The following is a 25876-nucleotide window of genomic DNA, read 5'->3' as shown; positions in this document are numbered from 1 at the left end:
GTATAAATTTATCAAAATATGTATAAGACTTGTATGAGGAACGCTACAAAGCTTTGATGAAAGAAATCAAATAACTAAATAAATGGAGAGATATTCCATGTTCATGAATGGGAAAACTCAATATCATCAATATATTATTCAATTTGATCCAGAGATTCAATGCAATCCCAATTAAAATCCTACTAAGTTATTTTGTGGATATCAACAAACTAAATCTAAAGTTCATATGAAAGAGTCAAAAGATCCACAACAGCCAACACAATATCGAAGAAAAACAAAGTTGGCAGACCGACACCCCCTAACTTCAAGATGTTAAATCTACAGTAATCAAGATAATCAAGTATTTGCAAAAAGTAGACAAGTACTTCAATGGAACATACTAGAAAGTCCAGGGGGGGAAAAAACCCATATAAATACAGTCAACTAAGCAAATATAGTCAAGGAGGAAAGACAATAAAATGGAGTGAAGATAGTCTTTCAACAAATGGTGCTGGACATTCACATACAAAAAAAAGGCATCTAGACACAGACTTTATATGGTTTACCTAAATTAACTGAAAATGAATCACCCATCTAAATGTTAACACAAAAGTATAAAACTTATAGGAGATGACATAGGACAAATCTTTTATGACCTTGGGTGTAGTGATGGCTTTTTAGGTACAACACTAAAGGCATGATCCATGAAAGAAAGAATTGATAAGCTGGACTTCATTAAAATTAAAAATTTCTGCTCTGAAAATGACACTGTCAGAAGAAGACAAAGAGAAGCCACAGACTGGAAAAAACATTTGTAAAAGACACATCTGATAAAGGCCTGTTATCCAAAACATACAAAGAACTTAAAACTCAGCAATAAGAAAATGACCAAATTTTTAAAAATGGGCAAAAGATCTGAACAGATACTTCACCAGTGAAGATACAGATGGCAAATAAGCTTTTAAAAAGATTCTTCATATCATGTATCATAAGGGAAATGCAAATTAAAGCAACAATGACATACCACTACACAAGTACTGAAATCGTTAAAATCCGGAATGCTGACAGTACCAAATGCTGACAAGGATATGGAGCAACAGTATCTCTTATTCATTGCTAGTGGGAATACAAAACGGTACAGCTGCTTTGGAAGACAGTTTACTGTCTTCTTACGAAACTAAACATAGTCTTCCTATATTATATAGTACTTGTGCTTCTTGATACTTACCCAAGGGAATCAAAGGCTTCTGTTCACGCAAAAACCCACATATGGATGTTTATAGCAGCTTTATTCATAATTGCCAAAACTTGGAAGCAACAAAGATATCCTTCAGCAGGTGAATGTGTAAATAAGCTATGGTATATCCAGATAATGGAATATTATTCACTGCTACAAAGAAATGAGCTATCAAGCCATGAAAGGAGGTAGAGAAAACTTAAAATGCATATTACGAAATTGAAAAATCCAATCGTCAAAGGCTACATAAGGTATGATTCTAGCTATGTGACCTTATGGAAAAGGCAAAACAATGCAGACAGCAAAAAGGTCAGTGATTTTCAGGGTTGGCATGAGAGACAGATGAATAGTTAGAGCACAGGGGATTTTCAGGGCAGTGAAATTACTCTGTTTAATGGTGGGTATATGTCATTATACATTTGTTCACACCCATAAAATGTACATACCAAGAGTAAATACTAATGTAAACTATGGACTTTGGGTGATAATGATGTGTCAGTGTAGGCTCATCAGTTGTAACGAATATACCACTCATGTGTGGGATGTTGAAATCGGGGAGGCTATGCACATGTGGGGCTAGGTATACATGTGAAGTCTCAGTACCTTTGAAACAGGATATTTCCCTGACACCTTCATGGGACTTGTGACAGGGTGTCTTGTTCACTCAGCCTACCACTTTCAACTCCTCATGGGAAGGAGCATGTGAGCCAACAAGTGCAGGAACCAGAGCAAGTGCTTTTAGAAACTGGCAGGAACAAACTCCATTTACTTGGCTCACCACGCTCAACCCCTTGGGGGAGGGAGCAAGTAGGTAAGCGAGTATGGGATTCAGTCAGCTGCTTTTAGGCACCAGCAGGAGTGAACTCTTTGCAGGCCCTGCAGCAGCATCCAGGTGGGGGTGCCTGTGACTCTTGAAGCCCCAGAGGGCATGTGTTACAGTGCTATTTTAGCTCTGCCATCCATGGATGGCTTACACGTTAAAAGCTTAGTAGGCCCTTTTCCTTTTTATGTGAGGTGGCTGCCCTCCACCAGGAAGAACAAAGGGCCAGTGTGACAGCCTTTTATATTTGCACTCATGGCTCCCAAGCTCTTGTCTGGTATCCAGGAAAAATGAGGTCGCACAAACAAATTGAAGGATGGTAAATACAGGGGATTTTATTGTCAATGAAAGTGGCTCTCAGCAGGAAGGGGAGCTGAAAAGGTTATGGGGTGGGTAGGTAATCTTCCTCTGAAGTCTGCCTGTCTCTGGCCAGATTCTTCTTTGAAGTTAAACTGTCAAGCTGTCCCTCTGAAGTCAAACTGCTTCTCTCCAACGTCTGTAATCTCATCTACCAGCTGAGTCTGGGGTTTTTATAGGCACAGGATGGGGCAGGGAGGGGCTATAAGTGCTTTAGGAAGAGATAACATTCAAGCAGGAAAACAGGGATATAAATACTCACTTTGGGCTGTGGTTGCAGGCTTTTTGGCTTGAGGGTGGGGTTTTGCCAGGGATCTGCCCTTTTCTGCCTAGAATTTCTCTGCTCCGTCCCTGTCACCTTCCTATCAGTTTTACTGCAAATCTAAAATTGATCTTTAAAGTCTATCAAAAATAATCAGAAAATAAAAATAATTGGGGTAGCATCTATAGATAAACTGTATGTTAAGCATCAGCATACTTTCTCTGTGAGGGCCAAACAGTAAAAATTTTAGGCTTCGTGGGTCAAAAATTGTCTTTGTTGCATATTATTCTGTATTTCTTAAGCAATCGTTAAAAAATGTAAAAACAATTTTTAGTTCATAGACCTTAAGAAAAAAACAGCTAGCAGGTTGGATTAGGCCTACAGGTCATAGTTTGCTACTCTTTGGACTGTATAATTAGAAAAACTCGTCTTGTAAAACAAAGTTCTGAATGCTAATGTTGCAAGCCAAACCTATAACATATCTTAGGACCACTTCTTGGCTTAACAAATAATACATTAGAAATGTGTATTTGAAACTTCTAATTAAAATGGTACTGCCAATTGATACATGAATAAACACCTCCCTCAAAACTTCAAGATAGCAATGCTGGAAAAAGTATTCAAAAATATATATTTAAAGTATCTAAATGCTACTTTACCATGGTAATGGGCAGGAGAGTGGAAAAAATCTAAACCAAGAAGATGAAAGCCAAATTTTATGAAATAGGGCCAATAAACTCAATAATCAAGTAAATTATCCAAAGAAATACAAATGCTAAAGCAGTCTTTCAAAAAAGATTTGTAAAATAAATATTTTTAAAATTCTAAAAGAGATACAGAAATGTTTTTAAAAAAGAAAAGAGAATTATGAAGTATGAACAGACAAAGGAGACTCAGCAACAGGATTAGCAGAAAAGGAGCCAATTAGAACCCTGGCATTGAAAATTATGGTAATTTTAAAATTAACAAGTGAACATAGCTAAAGAGATAATAAATAGCAAGACACAGAGCAAAACACTGAGAGCTTATTTGGGAGGCTGAGGCAGGAGAATTGCTTGAACCTAGGAGGCAGAGGTTGCAGTCAGCCAAAATCGTGCCACTGCACTCTAGCCTGGCCGACAGAGCTAGACTCCATCTCAAAAAAAAAAAAAAAAAAAAAAACAATGAAAGTCAAGTTAAAGACCCAGATCAGAAGATAGGTCGAGAAGTTCCAACATATTCCTGATACATATTCAAATAAGAAATGTAACAATGGAAAAGAGACAAGATTTGAAGAATTAATGAGAATTTCTTCTGAATTGAAGGAAGACAAAGTCTCATACAGTGACCCAAGTAATAAATATGCTAGTAAAAATTAATTCAACTCTGTATGCATTATAATATCACCACTACCCTATATGACACGTTTATGTGAAATAGAAAATAGTGCCCTCTGGCAGATGCTGTTCTTTAATCTCGTAACTTGAGTGAGCGTCCCATGGCCTGGTTTTCAACCCCCACTTACTTGCTTAGCTGTATTCCTTTGTACAGGGCAAGAATTACACAAGTGCACATGGATAGGCCCTAGGTGCAAAGTGATAGAATCTAACTAGGAATTGTTTTAAAGATTTTATGCAAAGTAGCAATGATTAAGCTGACTGTAGATGTTTTTATTACTGATAATATATGCTAAGAGGTAACAGAATACAATTTTTAAGTGCTGAGGAAAAAACTCAACCTCAGATTATACAATACAAAGCTATTATTTAAAAGAGAGAATGAAACAAATTTTGAACAAAGACTAATATAATTTACCTCTTACAGATTGTTCCTGAGAGAACTACAAAAGGATGAACTCCAGCAAGAGGAAAAATGAATCTAAGGAATGGAGTGGGATATAAGCAATAGCAGCGAGTAAAAATAGTAGTAAAATATGTACATTTAGTTCTAATATAAATCAGTGATTTTATTGAAAACAAAAGTTAGGTCAGTTGAATTTTTCAACTAAACTCTCTGCCTATGGTTAAACTATTTTCAGTTTAGTGATTCATTCTTTTTTATGTATTACCTGCCTATTTCTCTCGCTAGCTGACCACCACTACATTAATAAAACATAATAGGCACACAAAAAATATTTCTCCAGTGAATAAATGTATTTTCATCTGAATTTTAAGAATAGTTTTTGATGCAAGATAGCATTTTGGGAGATTAAGTATCAGAAAATATGCTGTAGTTTTAGCTCTACTTTTAATTAATCTTTGCTCTGCAACAAAATACTATAGCTTCTTTCGACCCTGTTTTCTCATTGAAACTGAGGATGACGAAATACAACTTACTACTTTACCAAGAAGTTGAGGTTAAAACAAGTTAAAGTGCATGGCTGGATAATATGTTTGAGATTTGTTTTTCTTTTACTTATATACCTCATTGTCTAGTAGCCAGATAAACATTTAATGCTTCAGTGAAAGTATATCCAAAGCAGAATGCAAAAATAGTTTGCAAGGTCTCCTGTAGTTCCTTTCAAAAAATTAAGCAAGGAGTAAAAAGGGGAGTAAATGAGGGAGACCAGAGAAAATCTAAGAACCTAGGCGAGGTGCTCTCAGCAGGAAGCTATAAGACCCTAGTAAACAATATTTGCATGGTATCGTTAGGCACATTGTACCAAAGGCAGCCTCAAAAATATTTTTTTGATATGACTGTTGCCTAGAACTACCATACCAGAAGGGGCTACATGGACAGGCAATGGATATCAAAAAATTAAACTAAGTATTTGAGGGCCTTCCCCAAAATACTTTAGGGCTACATTTGGTTCTGAGACCATGAAGTCATTAGGGGATTTATATGTGAATGACAGTGCTCAAGAGTGGCAAACTGCATTTTTCATCTATCTCAGCGTGCAAATAAGTTGATTTGAAAATTTGTGAACTGTATTATATTATCGGATGGGAACATCAATTCTTCCTCAATTAAGCTGTGGATTTGGCACAACTCCAGCCCAGGGAATCATATCCCTTGTTTGTTTTTACCATAAGACAGTGATAAAAAAAGAAGCTGAATGAGACATTAATGTTAAAAGTCAGACTTTTGGTGAAAGGTGGTCTTGGTCTCTAAATAGGCACTCACTTGGTACTTCCTAATAAGTCAGCTGTTTAAAAAGTCGGGTTCTGTGTATGTTGTGTTACCTTTTCATCTGGAGTTTTTGATTATTGAAACTGGTGGTGTGACTACTTGATGTGAGTGAGCGCCATAGAATGTATGTGTTTGGATTTAAACGCTTAATCTGAGGGCAGCAGATGATTGCCATCTCTCATAATCTCTACTGAGGTCTCTTCTGCTTTCATGCTGTCCATCTTTCTGACTACTAACAGTCAGTAGCATTCATTGATTTTCTGCAAGACAAAATGTAAACCTAATACATATCTTTTTGCATGCTTGCACTACATGTTTAAAAGAAGATACATAATTTAGGTCAAAAGTTAAAGAAATATCAATACCTGGGCACAAATATATGTCAAACATATATATGTCAACAGTTTTGAAGGTCTGTATGGAAAAGTAACCTATAATTAATCAGTCTACTGGAATGAAAAGATTTCCAAAGACACACAGTGGGGATTCTGATTCTTTGCAGCTTCAGAAAAACTTGCTTGGAGAAAAATCTTTTGGAAATGCTTATTTCCCCTTTCAAAGTCATCTTGAACTGCTTTGAAATTATGAGCAAGAAGGAGACCCATATCTGTTTTTCTTTAGCCATATTTTAAAACATTTCAGTAAAATATATAAATAATAGATGATGATCATTTTCATATTTAATAAAATTAATGGTTTTGACATTAAGACAGGAGTCTCCTTGGACATGCAAAGACAGCCAAAATAGACAGGGAAGAGTATTTTTCAGAGTCCAGTTAGGCGATAGAAATCACAGCAATTGTTTTAACAAGATAATTTTTTTTTTTTTTTTTTTTTTTGATATGGAGTCTCACTCTGTCGCCCAGGCTAGAGTGCAGTGGCACTATCTTGGCTCACTGCAAGCTCTGCCTCCCAGGTTCACACCATTCTCCTGCCTCAGCCTCCCGAGTAGCTGGGACTACAGGCACCTACCACCATGCCTGGCTAATTTTTAGTGTGTTTTTTTTTTTTTTTTTTTTTGAGACGGAGTCTCACTCTGTTGCCCAGGCTGGAGCGCAGTGGCCGGATCTCAGCTCACTGCAAGCTCCGCCTCCCAGGTTCACGCCATTCTCCTGCCTCAGCCTCCTGAGTAGCTGGGACTACAGGTGCCCACCACCACGTCCGGCTAATTTTTTGTATTTTTAGTAGAGATGGGGTTTTACCGTGTTAGCCAGGCTGGTCTTGAACTCCCAACCTCAGGTGATCCACCCTTCTTGGCCTCCCAAAGTGCTGGGATTACAGGCGTGAGCCACCACGCCCAGCCGTATTTTTTTTTTAATAGAGACAGGGTTTCACCGTGTTAGCCAGGATGGTCTCAATCTCCTGACCTCATGATCTGCCCACCTCGGCCTCCCAAAGTGCTGGGATTACAGGCGTGAGCCACCACATCCGGCCTAACAAGAGAATTTAATACAAAGAATTGTCAGCCAGGAATTGACAACCTGAAAAAAGACAACACTACATTTTTCACAGAGCATCTGTAAGGCTGGGGAATAAAAGGAAGAGGCTAGGGTTGGTTTTTAAAGTTTAGAAGCTTGGATGAAGGACTCAATGAGCTAAGACAAACTTCTGCGGAAGGGGTGTTGCTGAGTTGTGATGCTGCCTCAGGAATGCAACAAAAGGGCTGTGTGGGGCTAGGACCCAAACCTTTGAAGGAGGGGGCCCCATTTGGCAGCACCTGGGGTCTGTGAAGGGGGCAGAACAATGTTAGTTCTATGGTTGTTGAAAAAAATGCAAACTAGAATCAGTTGTACTGTTGGAACAACTAGCTACTGCCAGGGTGAAACAGTGTTCAGTGATGCTGAGAACAGGAAACAAAACTGGAACAGGAAACAGCTTAAAAGGAAAGTATTCTTTCTCTTTCTTCTAGCATTTTAATATCTCTCTCCGGTGCCCCCTTTTGCAGAACCTAATAGTAATTCAGCTCATCACAGAACTGTGGTTTTCAGAGTCCCAGCCCAAAAAGTAAAAATAAGGAAAAAATGGATTTGAATCTAACAGACAATAGCTTAACAATGAATATGGGGAAAAACAAAATAAAACTTACTTGTTTTGTTTGCCTTCTCTATTATTATTTCGTCAGGGATATATTCAATACTTTTGGTTTTCCATATTTTAGATAAAAGTAACCATTTTTAGAAAATATTTTTTTCTTGCTGAATTAATGGAGTGTGAAAAGAAAGTAGTTGAATAAAGGTTGATAGCTAAACATATGCATGTATTTTCCACAAGTCTTTTAAGATAGTTTAAATATATTTTTTAGATTCTAAATCTTAATTATGTAATGAAAAATAATTCATGACAGGAATAATTAGGGAAAAGAATGTGGATTTGCTTCATGCAGAAGAACACTATAGAAAAGGCACAGCACAAAAGAAAACGGAATCCTACCGGAGGTGTGGGAGTGATCTCTGGGGAGCTCCAAGCTCAAAGTTGATGATTTCAAGGCAGGTGAGGTTTCTGGAACATTGGGCTCGGTAGTAGTGTAATTATTTTCTGAACGAGCCTGAGAACCAGTCAGCCTCCCTTTTCTTCTCCAATTGTGCTGAGCCATGGGCTGTCACAACTCGCGATCAAGATAAAGTGAAGAGTGTAGGCTTTGAGGCCTGATGAGTTAGCTCCTTAGAATGCTGTGACATCCAGCGTGTCTGTTCATGTCTTTTGCCCATTTTTTGATGTGGTTGTTTGTTTTTTGCTTATTCAGTTTTGAGTTGCGTATTCAATGTTTGAGTTTCTTGTAGATTCTAGATAGTAAAACTTTCTAATTCTAGATAGTAAAACAGTAATGCAGGAACACAAAGATGATCAGACAAGCAAGAATTGCCTGAGAAAATCTATCCCTATAAGGAAGAGTTATCAAATTCAACAAATAGAAGACTTTATACCTGAAAAGATTATTTGACTAAATACAAAGTATTTTAAAAGCTTTAACTGATATTGAAGATATAGTAGCTATAAAAAGTAAGGCATTATGTTAAGAATGTAGGTAACTTCGTAATTTAAATATGGTGATAGAAATGGGAAGATCTCAATTAATTTAACGATCTAATTAATTTGCTTAAATCCAAAAATAGACACAACTGATGAGTAGCAAGTCAAAGGTTTCTCCGTTGTGGATAATAAGACAGATATTAAAAATGACAGAAAATTTATATTATATAGAAGAGGCATCAAGAATGTGCAGTGTGTCTGTTTTCTAAGCATTGTGAGCACATAGAACAGAAAAAGGCGGAATAAAAGAAATAATCGCAGCAGTTATTTATAAAATATTTTCAGAGTGAAATATAACACCAATTACAAGTCGCCAGTGGATTAAGTAACAAAGGACACATATATTTGTTTGTTGTGTTCAGTGATACATCTGTAGCACACAGAGCAGTGCTTGATACATAGTAGGCACTCAATAAATATTTATCAAATGAATGAATTAGTCTAAGCATAAAAAGGCAAATTTTGAGAAGGATAAAGAAAAAAATCCAAGTTATCTACAGAGAAAAAAAAAAAGAAATGAAAATCAAATTTTTATAAGACTTACCAAAAAGAGATTCTAAGTGTGACGAAATTTCAGATTCTGAGGGAATTGATTTTGAACCTAAATCCTTATAGCCAGTTACATTAGCATTTAAGTATGAATATAGAGTAAGACTAAACACACATGCCAAAACTCAGAAAGATAACCATCCACGTATTCTGTAAAATGAATATTTAAAGCTTGTCCTTCGACAAAACAAAATGAATTGAAGAGGAATGTAGATTAGTGAGCAAATAAATCAATAAACCATGTAGTGAAATTCATACAATTGTGGTTTATTGAAAACAAAGCACTACCTGGGACTAAAATCCCCAAAGATCTCACCAGAAGAAATAGTGAGTCAGGAGTTAGAGGAAGAGCAGAGTGGGTAATAGCAGGTCAAAAGAAGAGAAAGCATTCCTGTTTTCTTCAGTAGGTTAGTATACAAATTACATTTAATTTAAAAAACCATATGTTTTAACCTAAAGGAATCCTTAGATTAAATGTTCTTAAAATGCAGAGTACATAGACTCCTTTTTCAATATTGAATCACATTATATGAGCATTTTTAGCATTGATAGATACTGGCAAATTCTCTGCAGTAAAGTATATCAATTTATATTCTAACAACAATTTTTTTGAAGTGTTTATTTCCTATACCTTCACAACACTTGATATGATTAAGTTGCTTTTCCTCAATGCTATCATATTATGCATATGATTTTGCAACTTGCCATTTATTTTAATAATGTGTCATAACCATCACTTGAAGTCATAAAAAGAGAGATCTAATTCATTTTTAAAAATAGGTGCATAATGTTTTATAGTAGCTGTATTTATTCTGATTATGCCGATTTTATTGTTGTCACTATTGTTAATAATGAAAGTTATTAAGCAACTATCATGTAAAAAAATATTGGCCAGGCGCAGTGGCTCACGCGTGTAATCTCAGCACTTTGGGAGGCTGAGGCGGGTAGTTCACAAGGTCAGGAGATCGAGACCATCCTGGCTAACACGGTGAAATCCCATCTCTACTAAAAATACAAAAAGTTAGCCGGGCGTGGTGGTGGGCGCCTGTAGTCCCAGCTACTAGGGAGGCTGAGGTAGGAGAATTGCTTGAACCCAGGAGGCGGACCTTGCAATGAGCTGAGATTGCGCCACTGCACTCCAGCCTGGGTGATGGAGCAAGACTCTGTCTCAAAAAAATAAAAAAGAAAAAAGAAAAGAAAAAGAAAAGAAAAGAAATATTGGTGGGTCAAATAACAAATGAGTACCTAATTTTTGAGGACTACTCTTTGATTTCTTTCATATAGTGAATTAAATAACAAAATGCTTCTGTGTCTTTTGATTAAGCTGTTTATTTTCTTGACCACTCAGTCCAAAAGACTGTTTTGTTTTAATTCACTCATAATTCTTATTACTGTCTGAAAAGTTTTGATCATTTATGTTTTTCTAGTATCTTACTTTGTTCACCTCTAGAATGTACACTCTTAGGCAGGGACTTTGACCAACTTGCTCTATGCCCGATATTTATAGCAGTTAATAAGCAAATGAAAGAATGAAGGAATGAGTGAGTGTCAGTGTCTTCCTACCTACTTACTTTTATTTTGGCTGTTCTTGCTACTAAAAATATAACCTGTCAAGTTGAATTTACTCTTCAACACCTACTTCCATTTCCTTTTTATTCATAAAGCATTCCTAGATCCGCTTGCTTAAAGAAGTGACTTTCTCCTTTACTCATGCCCTACAGTACCCGGTACTGTTGTACTCTTACCCCATTCTGGCTTCCATCTTAAAAACATTAGTTGCCCACACAACTTGTTTTCTCAGTAGATTATAAATTCCTTGAGGACAGAGCTTATGTCTGTTCATTTTTCTGTCCTCCAGAGCACCATCATTGTGCCTTGCACTTGACAGAATTTTTAATTGAATTGCGTAATTACCGTAAGTACCTTAATACTTTTCATAGCAGGCTTAGTGGAAAAGTAATAAAATTTGAAATCAGAAAAAAGTATGAAACCTAGTTATTTCACTCTTAGCTGTGTGATATTATTTCTGAATTAAGCCCAGGTACCCTTTCCTCACCTGTAAAGAAGGATTATAATTCCTAAATAGCAAGGTTGCAGTGAAGAGTAAACATGAAACATACATGTAAGGTAAACATGAAGAGAACATATGATGCATAGTTGTTGAAACATAGTAGGTGAGTATATGTTGATTCATTCCTTCATTCAGTAAACATTTGAGTGCCTACTGTGTGCCAAACAGTGATTGATGATGATGATGATGAAAGAAGGAGATGATGACAATGAAGTTCCAAGCTTTAATTGAATTCCCATTGATGAACGCTTATAATTTGGGGAATGAAGAAAAACAATGACATAGATTTTCACTTAAGTGATTTGGTGTTCAGGTATTAGGGAACAATAAAATTTCAGTCTTGAGATGTCATTTCAATTATTAGAATCAAATTCTCTTTCAACTGAAAAATTAGTATAAAATATAGACTCCCTTTTTAATATAAGTCTTAAAAGTGAAGAACATCTCATTTACTTTTGAGGTTCTGTTACATGAAGTAAACAATAGATTTATATAACAGCATGTAGAGTAGAAAAGAAAGTCTTGAATATTACATTTATGAAAATAATAAAAGGAAACTAAGTTTTACAACTGCATTTCAAATTTTAAAATATTGTCAACCAAACAAATTTTAAAAGCAGACAGCTTAAAATATGTAACTTTTAACCATCTATCTAATTTTTTGAAATGAAATAGAGTTTTATTATGATGTAGCCTGCTTCCGGGAAAAATGCAGTAATATCAGTAATTGGGAAAAGTTGGAAAATTTCTATTGAAACACAGACTAAAATTGTGCCTAAAATTGCAGTTACACTAATTTCCTTTATGTTTCTCCATTTCCGGAATATAAGTTGAGCTTTCTCACTCAGCCCCTTACTTGGAAAGTATGTGTTCACAATTTTCAGATTATGACTTCATAATTTTATTAGAAGTTGAGAAAGTTCAGAGTGTTGTCAATCACATACATGATTCTTTAACAGTGACTTTTGGATTCTTATGATTGAAGGTTTGTATCATGTTTTTCTTTTACACATAAAATTTGTCATTTGTCTTTTCTCTTTATAAACGTTTTGCTTTCAAAAATAAAAGACAATTATAGCAATAAATTATTACTTTCATGGCATATTATCTAATGGTTCTACTATTTAAAAAACATTAGATTGTTTCTGAATGTAACAGTAAAATAGTTCAAAAAGAAATTAACTTAATTTGCTTATTTAAACAATTGCATTATTTAATTAATTAGGTTAAATTAAAGGATGGAAGCAGTAAAGGTATAAAATTTATGATTGTACTAGAAATTAAAACAAATTTGATTCTTTTTCAGAACTTTAGGCAAAGATAGTTTCCATTCTATTACTCAGTGCTCAGTTTCATAGAGAGCTATATGATAATGATTTTTTCTGGATTTTAATTTCTGGAAAATGCTTCTAACTCCTGAATTACCAGTTTGTTCTCTTTTATTATCTAGTAAGGTCTCTGCTATTTTTTTTTTAACATTTTCTTTTTTGCTTTTATTATCTAGGACCTCTCAATTTTTAACTTAGTATTCAGATACAACAATTATATGTCCCCTGGCCTGGTTATTTTCTCCTTGTTCCTAAAAGACTCTTACTTTTATCTTTATATTAACTATCTTGCATGTTCTTGTTTTTCATACAGAAGTTCCTGAAATTCTTTCAAATGTTTGAAAATTCTAAAAGTTTTTCCTTAAAAGATTATATTTGTGATTATTTGATTTAGGACATATCAGAGTACCAGGTTCATATATACTTGCTTTGTTTTAAAAATTAGATGTAAATATTAATATATATTTAAAATATATGTGTATTATAGATGTATATTTCAAATACATATTAAAATTTACATACAATTTTTTAAAGAAAACAAAAGTAACCTTATTTTGTTCAGGTTTATAATTATTGGGAAGAGTCTAATTACTGTTGTGGTACTAATAAGAAAAACAAGCAATTGGACTTTTGAAAACATGGCAGTGTGGTGAAAATGGGACAAAGAGAAATAAATCTCCAGTTTAGAGCCAGAAATGAGAGTATGGAAGGAGAGGCTGAAACAGAAACAAGCCATAGAAATGGACTTAAGCCTGCACTAGATGCGTTGTACAGCTGGAACACACGTAACAGAAGCCTTTCTTTTTTTTTGCTTGGGTTGAATGCCAGGTCTATTAGATAAATACTCCAAATTGTTCAAACAAATAGACCTAAAGGTGAAAAATGGCTCAAACACACAATGGAAGTTAAGGAGGTTGACCTATAACTAAGAGATTGTATTCTTTCTTTTGAGATATATTAGTAATTAATTTTGTCCTTTAAATGTATTTATTTATAGCACAGGATTATAAAGGATAAGTTTAGATTAAGGATGAGTATTAGATTATAAAGGATAAACAGTATTCTTCATTTCTGAGATATTGACAACGATAGACCCAAGGGGTAGTGACATTGTTATTTTAAAGTTGCCTGGGAAAGTTGTGATCTTTGATTTTAAGTGTGTTTACATGATGGTAGATGATATTATGATCATTTATGCTAATAGTGGTCACCTTGGCCACATTTATTCCTCTTTTACTTCTAAGATTTTTCTAACCCAAGTGTAAATTGAGTTTGCCAGTGACAGTGACAACCAATTCAGGGAACTGTGACAACCAATTCAGGGAAAATTTAGGCTGTGATGGGTGGCTGAATTGTATGTAATTAGGAGAGGTAAATCCTCCAAAACCATGTCCATCACTAGATGACTTAATCACTTCTGTCCTCTTCTTCAGTTTCTATCTTCCCATCAAATGCCTTGTTTTTTTCTGTTAACACCTTCTACGTGGCGTTAGGCTGTTACCGGTAGACAGATCTGTGGGATAATTGGATTGGAGGTTATTAGCATCTGACTTGGCAAAAGTCATGGGAGTCCCAGTGTCCCTATCCCAGTGTGTGGCCTGAGAATCTGTGACTTGGCTTTACTTTTATTGTTTTGAGCTGAAATAGAATGTAGCACATAGGAGTAAATTATTCAAGTAAGAGGCTTCATTGAATAGAGGATTAATGGTCTCATCTGAAATAGAAACAGGATGAGAACACGTCATGAATTCTATTTACTCCACAATTTATAACATTAAATTTAATTCTAAATTAGTGTTATAAAATGTATAAAAATTAATGGTCCATCTTAAAGCATATAGTACTTTCTTCTCTACCTTTCTGAATTATAAAAATAACATTAAAAAATAAAAACTAAATAGTCACTGGTAACCATCAGTAATATTTTAAGATTTGGATATTGCCTTCCAGTCTGTCCACATGTACTCCAGCCTCATAACTTCCTCTTTACAAGCAGGTCTTTTTACGTACTTGTGAGAACACATACCCGTGTTCACGATAATGAGTACTTCGCAATATATCAGGCTTAACCAAAAGTTTTTCCAAATCTTTCCTATTGTCATCTTTTGATGATCTCATTTGTTAAACTTTTAAATAAATAACCCCCATTGAATTGTCTTCTCTAGCTTAAAAAGTCTTGTTCTTTACCTTTGTGGTGTCAAAAAGTTTTGTCTCAAAGTCCAATTCCAATTTATTGATAATGATGGCATGGAACACTCTACTCAGAATTCTGGGTTTTCCTAAGAGCTCAGCAGTAAAGAGGTCCGTGATTGATTAGTGGTGCCGATCATGGAAGCAGGAGGGTGGTTTTGAAAGAAATAATGCTTATTACTGATTTTCAGAGGTAATTTTTTTATATTGTTTCTTGTTTTAACAGATACAAAAATAATCTAGTCTCTTGGATTTTAAAACTGGTTTTACTGCTTGCAACAGTCCTTTTATTAAAGTGATAGGCAACTTTGCATACTTGATTATGTTTTACATCTTGGTCAATTGGATACCTCTTCATGTATATTAACATGCAAATAACATATTCTGATCACTCATATATATCTAAGGATGTATTTTGCCTTGATTCGCCAAAAAAAAAAAAAAAAAAAAAAAAAAAACCAGCTTTTGTTTTTTGTTTTTCAATAGGACCATAACACTGTCTCCTGATCATTTACGTGTTTCTCCTTTGACTCTGTTTTATAATATGGTGAAAAAAGTCTGAAGCCAACTTAGTTTTGGTCTTTTGTGGGAAACCACTTTCTTTTTCCTGAACAGATATATACAGAATTGTTTTGCACTTTTATTCTTACAGTGAACAAAAAAAAATCAGAATTTTCTCCATGGTTATAGTTCAAAAATTTACCAATGGGAATATTTTAATCAATGAAGATGAACCACAATGAGAACACAATGAGACTTTGCAATTTGCTCCAAAAATATTGAGTGTGCTTTATCTTTGAATGCTTTTGTTCTAATTCTTATCGTTAAGAAAACGACTTGTTTCCATTTTTCTTCTCTGTTCCTCATCCTCTGCATCACTCATCTTCTCTTGCATTATTTTAGTTTTGTCCCATTCTTTTGAGTTCTGAGATGACACTTGAGCTTTCCTTTTATATATACTTCACTCATTCACTGTTCCTTAGAATCAACACTTCTTGCTATTGCCTTCAACATGAATTTTAACTTGGCTTTAGCTTTTTCTCTTTGTTTTTTTTTTTTTTTGGTTAGCAGTTCATCCTTATATAATTCATTTGATTTTTTCCTCACCTAGTTATTATAACAGTCTCCTTTTATTTCATAGCAACCATATTGTGTGAACTTTTTTGAGGATATCAAACTGTTCCTGGAAGATTTCTTCTGAATCCTACTCTAGATTATTTTCAGACATATCATTTATCTTCTGAATCTTAACCTTATTTGACAATATTTTTCATAAGTCACATGTATTTTTTTCTGTCTCTCATCCTCAAACAATGTAAGATCAGAATTTCCAATAAACGGAGAAGACTGACCTTGGTCTTGCTGTTTGTCCACATGTGCGATGGTAAATTTTTCTTCTCAGATGCAGATTGGACTGAGACACGCATAGTTTCCTCTTAAGATTCTGTTAGGATTTCGTGTAGTATATTTTTCTTTGCTCATGTGCCATTTTTCTTTGTTCTCAAGGGCCTTGTTATCCCTGTTATATTGAACTAATGCAGTATATCCAGCAAAACATATTCCAAATGAATTGGGGTATTTCTTTATTCATAGATCCTTCACCCAATAAGACATTGTTTGGAAGAACACTGTTCCAAAAATACACTGTGCTACTTCCTTCACGGTTGTTGAGGATCTACATTCTCAGGTATATGTGTGTAAATGGGAGGTGGGGGGTGGAGAAGAGGGGAGTGAGGCAGAGTGGCTACGGACAGGATTCTGCTTGCTCTTGCGGAAACATGTAGGGAGCAGAGCAGGATGGCTGCCAACCTAGTGAGTTGTGGGCCTCCCTGGAACTGACTTAGGGAGCAAAACCTGATCAAAGGGAGTGGCCTCTTTCACTCCTTTTGAAGACACACTTCATTTGGGTAGGCAAGTTCAATATGTTTTATGAGTTAGAGCTCAGAGAGGATTTTCTGGATCTATCTCCTTTAGCTCTCAGTAAATTAAAAATATTTATGTCCTGTTTTGGGGGCTATGGGAAACTGCTTTAACAGTTTCACAGTTATCCTCTCTGTGAACATGAATATTCTTTTGAAAGCTTTTATTTTCTCATCTTCTCTCACATGAGAGCAAAGGAAGATATCTAGGAGGACATCATTTCAAAGTCACCTCTCTGAGCACCTCCGTGGCCTGAGGAAATTGTGCTTTCTCTTTCATAAACACATGATTAACCTAACTTGCATTTGAAGCAAAGTAGCACAGTCACTCTCCTGAGCATGTTTATAAAATATGCAAATCCAACTTGTCCTTTGCTTCATTATTGCATCCATTATTTAGTTTCGTTATGAAACATTTGAGGGTGAGAAAGGACAATTAATGCAATTAAGTTTCCATGGTTTAAAAATTCCCTAATTTTAGTAAATGTTTTAATGGAACTTTAGCGTTAAAATGATGAAATTCATCACCTTAATTATAACAGTGTCAAATAAAACAAAATAATAATTCTGAAAGCTCAGATATTGTATAAATGAACACTGATTCATAAATGGAGAGCCTATTATATAGTTTATACATTGGAAACCTATTTGTATAGTTTAGAACTATACATTAGTATTCGTTTAGAAACTATACATTTAGACTACCAATGTGTATATGTGTGCTTTTGCTGTTTCTGAATGAACAGGTTTAAGAAAGGGCATAGGAGTGAGGCTAAACTATTCATTTTTTAAAGGGGTTAAATCTCATACACAATGTAGCTTGCTTAAAACACCACTGAAGATACATCACAAAAATCTTCTTTTCCTTACTATGTACTTTGAGATTAAAATTCAATCAATATTTTCCAAAAAACAATTAAGTCTCAGACTGTGTACGAATACTTTGATTTGTTTCCTAATGCTCATAGCTGATGAGGAAACTGAGTATGAAAATTGGCTGGATGATTTGCTGAAGATTACTCAGCTGGTTGGGGGAGAAAACTAGTCAGTGAAAGTTTGCTGTGCTAGTATTGAGGCTATGCAGTGATCAGTGAGAAGCATTTGAGGGCTGCATACTTTAAACCATTCTGGTTCCATTGTATCTTCCTCCTTGGGTGAGGAGTGAGTATATGTATTGCCTATGTATATTTTAACAGCCATAATTGAGTGTGTCATGTATACTTTTCTCATCTTTAGGTTGTGGTAGTCCACTGTTATTCTTAAATTAGGCATCATTTACCATTTGCAGTCTTAGTTCTCCTAGAATAGTTCTTTATCTATCTTTCCAAAAGCTACCTATGGTAGCAGATAATGGCTGGATTTCTCTTCAATATCCCAACCAAACATAGCTAAGTGTGTAATTGGTATACTTATAGAAGGAAAATAAAACAAATTTTTCCTTCATTTTTTTATCCTAAAATTTATTTAGGTTTTTAAAGATTATGTTTTTTCATTAGACCTCAGGCTTAGAATTCAATTACAATTCAGTTACAGTTAGAATTCAGTTACAATTCTAGGTTCAGATCACATGCTCGCTGTTTAGCACATATATATGCTAAAATAATGAGTACTCATGAATCCAAAATCTAAAGTAGAAGCTGAGATCTTGGAAATAATGACTGACATTAGGCCATATGTATGCCCTTCATGTGATTTGGTGCCCCACTTCATCCAGGCCAGTATCATCCCAACTCCTGTGTTTATCATTAAAGTGTTTTTCTTTCTATTTGTGAAATATATATGCATTGCTTGTATATATGTGAAATGTGAAATATTTTTTCATTGCTTGTATAAGTATTATGTATATTACCTGTGTACATGTACACACACATGTATGCACATACTTCTTTATTTGCTGTTTATGGAAAAGGATACTATGCTATATGTAATCTTTTGGGATTTAATTTTTATAGTACTTTGCTAAGATTCATCATATTTTGCATGTTGCTAGTTTATTCAATTTAACTTTCCGTAAAATATACCACATCATAGTCATCAAGTCTCCCAAGGAAAAACACTGTTCACAATAGGTTCTTTCTGTGGTGAAGAGTGCTGCTAAAAATAGTCTTGAATATAAGTCTTGCTATACATGTGCAAGGGATTCTCTTGGGGATATATTTCTAAGAACGGGATTTCTGGATCATAAGAGCTATGTGATTGTTCAGCTCTTGAAAATAATACCAAACTGATTTCCAGTATGACAAGCCATTGTTGCAACACTTTCTCTCAAAAACGTCACTGTCTGGAAGATTCAAACTTCCATCTTCTGATGTAGGTTGTCAAAATTCACACACACACACAAACACACACACACACACACTCACACACACATACACACACTCTCATACACACACACCCCACAGAAAAAAAATTGCCCTGGTTTTGCTTTTTATGTGTGAAAAAGAACCTATCTAGGTAAGACGTGTAAGCCCCTAGAACTTCCACAAACTGAGGGAGTTGACCTAGATTCGTATCTTTCAAGCCATGTCCTGCAAGTGGCTTTACTGTGTGTACCTATGCAATTGTGGACATTGGAGACTATTTGGTACCTGAAGGTGGAGATAAGGCAGGGGGCAGAGACAAGGCTGGGGCTTTAGCAGATCCCCCACCATGACTAAGAAAACAGCTTCACTTTTATCTCTAATTTTTTTTTTTTTAATTTTACCTGATGAAAATCTTCCTTTGAAAAACACAATCTAAAGTTTGAAACACACTAGCACAGGCGATCTCTCAGGTCCCTTACTGCCCTAATGTTTTATGATTATGCATTGTATTATTTAGGGTAATTAATGCTAACTGCAACTGATTAAAGCCCCAAATCTTAGTAACTTAGTCAACAGAAATTTATTTCTAACTCATATATGGCCTGTGGGTTGGCAGAGGCTTTCCTCCACCAGGTGACTCAGGGAACTGAATCTTGTGATGCTGAGCTCTTGCCCCGTGGCCTTTTAGGTTGCAGCAGCATAGGAAGAGATGGATGGAGGAAGCATATCAGCTTCTGACTTACTTAGCTCAGAAGTGACACTGGAGCTCGCAGCCCATTCATCAAACCAAGTCATGTGGCCTCGATTTCACTGCAAAGGAAGCTTAGTCATGTGGGGGGACACATTGAATATCTGGACTCAGTAAGTCTCTCTAGCACTTGTACCAAGTCCAAGAAACATAATTCAAATGCAGAAGGTCAGAGTGATCACAGTAAAGGTGAGATATAGTTAAATAGCAGAGACTTCATGAGAAATACTTTGCTATCCTCTTGTAAGTTATTCTTTTCAAAAGATTTCCATTGTGGTCTTTTTGTTTATTTTCTGGAAAATATACACTATTTCCATGAAGACCTCTAATTCTCTTTCTTTTAGACTTAAAGGATAAATTACAAAAATTGGATTATTGTTGGATGTGGTGGCTCACGCCTGTAATCCTAGCACTTTGGGAAGCCCAGGTGGGTGGATTGTCTGAACTCAGGAGTTCGAGACCAGCTTGGCCAACATGGTGAAACACCATCTCTACTAAAATACAAAAAATTAGCCAGGTGTGGTGGCATGCATCTATAGTCCCAGCTACTTGGGAGGCTGTGGCAGGAGATTTGCTTGAACCCAGGAGGCAGAGGTTGCAGTGAGCCGAGATCACGGCACTGCTCTCCAGTCTGGGTGACAGAGTGAGACTCCGTCTCTAAAAAAAAAAAAAAAAAGATTATTGTTCTCTACTGTATTGAAATTATTTAATTTTCTAAAAAACAATTTCTTGGATTCTACCATAGGGAGTTGGCATGGCAATTTATGTTAATTTAGAATTTAATTCCAATAACCTATGTCCTATCAGCCTGAGCAGTCTATTCCTTTTAACATAGATCAAAATGCAAAGGCCCTTTTCTCATAAAGCATGGACCTATTTTTTATAGTGTGCCGAGACTAAGGAGAACAGAGTACAGTGTTCCTGATAATCTTTGATGTGATTTAATTGTATTTTTGAGCTTGATGATAATGTCTTTATCATCTAGTTACTGTTCTACATCTCATCTCCTGGTGGTACAGCATGCTCGATGTGGTTTACTTTCTGAAACAACAACAGATTCAGTTTTTATGTTGATGAGGATAGGAAGAGGCCCAAAGATTGCATCAGAAGCAATTAAATCATTTTGGCAAGAGTTAGTGTGCTCTTAGGAGGGTACTTCTGGTGACTCAAAGTAACTGTAAGTGCATAATGGAAAGAAGCCCATGCCTGGTGTGGGTGTGTAGCTTAATGGAGAATTGGGAAAATAGTCAGCTAGAGAAGCAAAGATAAAATTATAAACCCAGTGACATAGGAAATAACTGACATCAGGGGATACATTTCAGCTGCCTGATAAAAAAGCCACCAAAGACTATGAGAAGGAAAAGAGGAAAAGTTAACTGGTGTGAGGAATAGAGGCCAGAGAGGAGATGCTTATTGAAAAATTTAGAGAAATATATTTAGGAGCTAAATACTGGCATGAGACGTTTTTAAAAAATATTGCTTCTGCAAAGGAAAGTACTATTTTATTTCCTGACCTTGTTTTAAAATGAAGCCTAACTAGGGCAAAGCAGATTTAGGGACAAAGAAAATGGAATAGGGCCATTTTGAGTCACCCTATCCTTCTCAGTTGGAGGAATACTCGAGAAGAGAGCAAATGAAGGTTCTTTTCTGTTTTCAACAATTTGAATCCTTTAGTTTTTTGGTCCTGTTGCTTCCAGCGGTTACTCACATCCGTGTTTGAAAGGTGGTTCTTTGCAGTGTGAGCTAATGAAGTAACTATCTAATGGTGGTTTCCCTGTGGGACTTAGTCCTTCCTTCTCCTTTATTTTACCAATCTTCTTGAGGAAACCTCCTGAGATCTTCATTTGGTGTCATAGGTGTTAAAGCCTTTGAACTATCAGTTGAAAACACCAAATAACAAACAACCAAAAGATATATTTGAAAGGCAATTAGAATCTAAAAATTTTGAAGTATTAGATTGAGATTATTTTGTAACTGCATTCTAAGCATTAAAAAAGGTGATTCGTATATTATTGAAATAATCCAAGGAACAGAAAAAATTGAAACCTTCCCAGTTCATTTTAAGAAGCCAGCATAAGTTTAACATCAAAGCTGTGTACAGTATCCTCAAGAAAACTAAGGATCATTTTTACATATGAATATAGATATTAAAATTAAATAAAATGTTGGCTAATCCATGTTTTAAAATGATACTAACTTGTGATTAGGGGAAACTTACTCAGTTTACAAGATTTAACACTATTAAGTCACATGTAAAATGTATTATGCCAAAAAATTTGAATTATAATTATTATATTGTAAGATGTCAGATGAGCATTGGTAAAATTCATTTATTCCTCATAAAAGCTTATAAAATAAGAACATATGGAAATTACTTAGACATGATAGGAAAACATAAAAATCTACTGTTAATATTATATTTTTAAAAGAGCTCAAATTATATTTTTCTTTTTTTTTTTGAGACAGAGTCTCACTCTTTTACTCAGGCTGGAGTTCAGTGGCATGATCTCAGCTCACTTCAACCTCCACTTCCTTGATTCAAACAATTCTTGTGTCTTAGCCTCCTGAGTAGCTGGGATTACAGGTGCATGTCACTGTGCCCATCTAATTTTTGTATTTTTAGTAAAGATGGGGTTTCACCATGTTGCCCAGGCTGGTCTTGAACTCCTTGCCTCGAGCAATCCACTGCCTCATCCTCCCAAAGTGCTGGGATTACAGGTGTGAGTCACTGTGCCCGGCGTCAAATTATTTTCAATAATGTAATAAGTAATACAGAGATAGCTGCTTATCACTGCTATTACTCAAGTAGTGTTTTGAAGATTTTAGTTAACATAATGAGGCAAAAATGTTTTTATAGATCTTTGAAAAATTGATATAAATATGTGAAAAGAATTTAAAAAATTATCTGCTAATAATGAAATTACACACGAGGATTTATTAACTCTCAGGCAGATTAAGGAAATTGTTAAGATTACTGAATTAAAATATATAAATTAATAGCTTTTGTGCTAACTAGCAATATCTAGTTAGTAAAGATTATTTGGAGTAAAAGTCATTTGTATATGTGTCTATATGTATCCTGATCCAAAGAAAAATAAATTATAAACCACCTAGGTATAAGTACTTGATTATAAAAGGAAATTATGAAATATAGCAAACATACTTAAGGAAGACCCAAACAGTAAATGTCTAGATAAAATAACTCTAATGTCACAAAAATAGCAATAATTCTGAGAACATTATGTAATTTAATGTAATTCCACTCAGCATTTCAATGGATTTGGAATAGGTAAAATTCATTTTAGATAACAAATATAGTAGCATAAATTTTGGAGAATAGCCAAAACATTGTGAATAGAATAGTGAAGATAGTTGCGCCTTAACAAAAATTAAAATGTTTACCGAGTTGCTATAATCAAAACATCATTCTGTTTTCAGGAGAATCTACATAAATGCACTGGTGAAGACTAAAATATACCAAAATGGAGTCAAGTATTCATATGTATGGGAAGTCAGTACATGGTAAGGATAAACTTTTAATTCAATGGGTAAGGGACAATTTATTTAATAAAGATTGCTGTCATGTGGAAAAGAAAAAGCTAAGAACCTTGTCTTTCACAACTGGCAAAAATGTAATCTATGTTAAATATTTAAGTGTAAAAAAAAAGTTAGAATAAAATTTACCAGAACATATACATATATATTATATATGGAGTGTGAAGGACCACCAAAATTAGATCATTAGATCTTTGGAAGATTTAAAGATATACATATTGGAGTATTAATCTTTTAAAGCATGCACAACTATATAGAACCATGAAGTGTGGAGATTTTATTCATTTTTCAGGCTAAAGGGCCTCCCACAACTTAATGGATCAGCATGTTCTTGTGCCTGTTTCTTAAGCCCCAGTTCCCACATGGTGAAATGGAGAGTGTCAGGTAACACATGCAAACACAGTAGGTTACAGAAGAGATGTCCTGAGCTTAGGGACCCTAAAATTTTTATAATGGACAGTAAGCATGCCTGCTTATTATTATTATTTAGAGGGAGGTACGATCTCTGCTTTCCATGGCTGCTCTCTATACAAACATCCGTGTAAAGATAGTGCAGGGCAAAGGCAGTCAGTGCCTCTGCTCAGTAGACATATGAAATCCAAGACCCATGGAGAGTTGTCTTCAACAATAGCATAAACAAAATAAAAGGTAAAATAATGAACCTCATAAAAATGCTTGCAGCTCATATAATAGACAATGAGTTTGCATAGTTTTGACTCAGAAATCCTGTGTTGATAACATACCTGACAGGCATTAATCCAGTTCTCTATAAGTATTTATTTACAAAAATATTTATCTAAACATTGTTTATAGTGACACCAGTTGAGACACAACCTGAATGTCTACCAAAAGAATGGTTATATTAATTCAACTATTTCTTTACTTAGTCCTTAGGAAGACCAGTGTTCTATCTATTTATTTTGAACTCACGTTGTGAGTAGGAAAAAAGGAACTTCAGAGTAAATGTTAGAAAGAGTGGGAAGGACAGAAGGAAGGAAGGAAGGAAGCAAATCAATCTCTAGGTACTAGTATACATTTCTGTGAACATGGAGAAAGGAATAGAAAAGTATATTACTATTGGATTCCTTAGGGAGAATGCAATATAGGGAGGGTAGATTATTAGCTTTCCAAAAATGTGGTTCATCTTTGTGTTGCTTCCCCTATTACAAATTAATAAAACAGAAAAAATAAAAATAAATTGGCCATTCCTTTGGCAGTAAATGAGGCCCATCATGCCTTGTTTGGGATTCATTCATTCATCTATTTATTAAACAAATATTACTGAGTATTTTCTCAGGGTCAAATACTGGTTAGATGGGGAAAACACCAGTGAGCAAGATAAAAATTCTCTGCCATTGTGGAACTTATATTCTAGTGGGGATGTCAGAAAATATAAAAATAAACATATAATATGTCTTCATACAAAATTATTGGTACATAGTATATTTTATGCTGCACAAAAAAGCCCTCTAAATCCAAGTTATTTAGATTGTGGCTTAGAAGAAAGCCATTTTAAGTTCTCAGAGTTAAGACGAAAGAAAAAGATGAATAAAAATCTACAATGACATTTGATCTCAACTAACCTGTGTAACACAGCAACTCACATATATGTTTACGGTAGTCTCCCCTTTTCCTCAGTTTTGCTTTCTGTAGTTTCAGTTACTTGTGGCCAGCTGAGGTCTGAAAATATGAAATGAAAATTTCCAGAAGTAAACAATTCATAAGTTTTAAATTTCATGTAATCCTGAATAGTGTGATGAAATCTCGCAGTGTCTGGCCCTATCCTGCCCGGTACCTGAACCACCCCTTTGTCCAGCGTATCCACACTGTCTATGCTACTGGCCCATTAGTCACTTAGTAACTCAGTTATCAGATTAACTGTCATGGCTTGTGTTCAAGTCAACCTTATTGAAGTTAATAATGGCCCCAAAGTGCAAGAGTAGTGTTGCTGGCATATTGTTATCGTTCTTCTATTTCATTATTAGTGACTGTTATTAATCTCTTACTGTGCCTAATTTATAAGTTAAACTTTATCATGGGTATGTATAGGAAAAGCATAGTATATACAAGGTTTGGTATGTAGTTTTAGGCATCCACTAGGGATTTTGGAATGTATTTCCCCCAGGATAAGGGGCAACTACTGTACTTATGTTATAGAACACCAAAGCAGGGTTCTCTTTGGGTAGGAATAAACAGGAGATGAGCAGTCTTCCATCCAGAGTCCTTTTCTGGTTCCATCCAGAGTCCTAAACCCCATTTTAACTACTGCAGATTACAAGTACTGGATCCTAAAAGGAAGGATTCACTGAAGCTAACTGTAAGACAACTACAGTAAATGTTAACCCTAAGAGAAACCTGGCAGACCTAATCTCAGCGATTGGTTAACTGATACATAAATGCATGTGAGAATGCTTCAGAAT

The 25876-nt window shown here is 35.1% G+C and overlaps 1 protein-coding gene across 1 annotated transcript in view; it reads left to right on the top strand.

The window, feature by feature from the left end:
- KCNN2 (potassium calcium-activated channel subfamily N member 2) overlaps positions 1-25876 on the top strand; it is a 443065-nt gene that overhangs the window by 157320 nt on the left and 259869 nt on the right. Inside the window, exon 4 of the mRNA XM_030928035.1 lies at positions 4459-4544. The gene's annotated coding sequence lies outside the window, so the exon portion shown is untranslated. The remainder of the gene's footprint in view (positions 1-4458; positions 4545-25876) is intronic.

The sequence above is a fragment of the Rhinopithecus roxellana genome, chromosome 3, assembly GCF_007565055.1.
Source record: "Rhinopithecus roxellana isolate Shanxi Qingling chromosome 3, ASM756505v1, whole genome shotgun sequence".
NCBI classification, from domain to species: Eukaryota; Metazoa; Chordata; class Mammalia; order Primates; family Cercopithecidae; genus Rhinopithecus; species Rhinopithecus roxellana.
The sequence above is the reverse complement of the archived record's forward strand: the minus strand, read 5'-3'. Positions and strand labels throughout refer to the sequence as shown.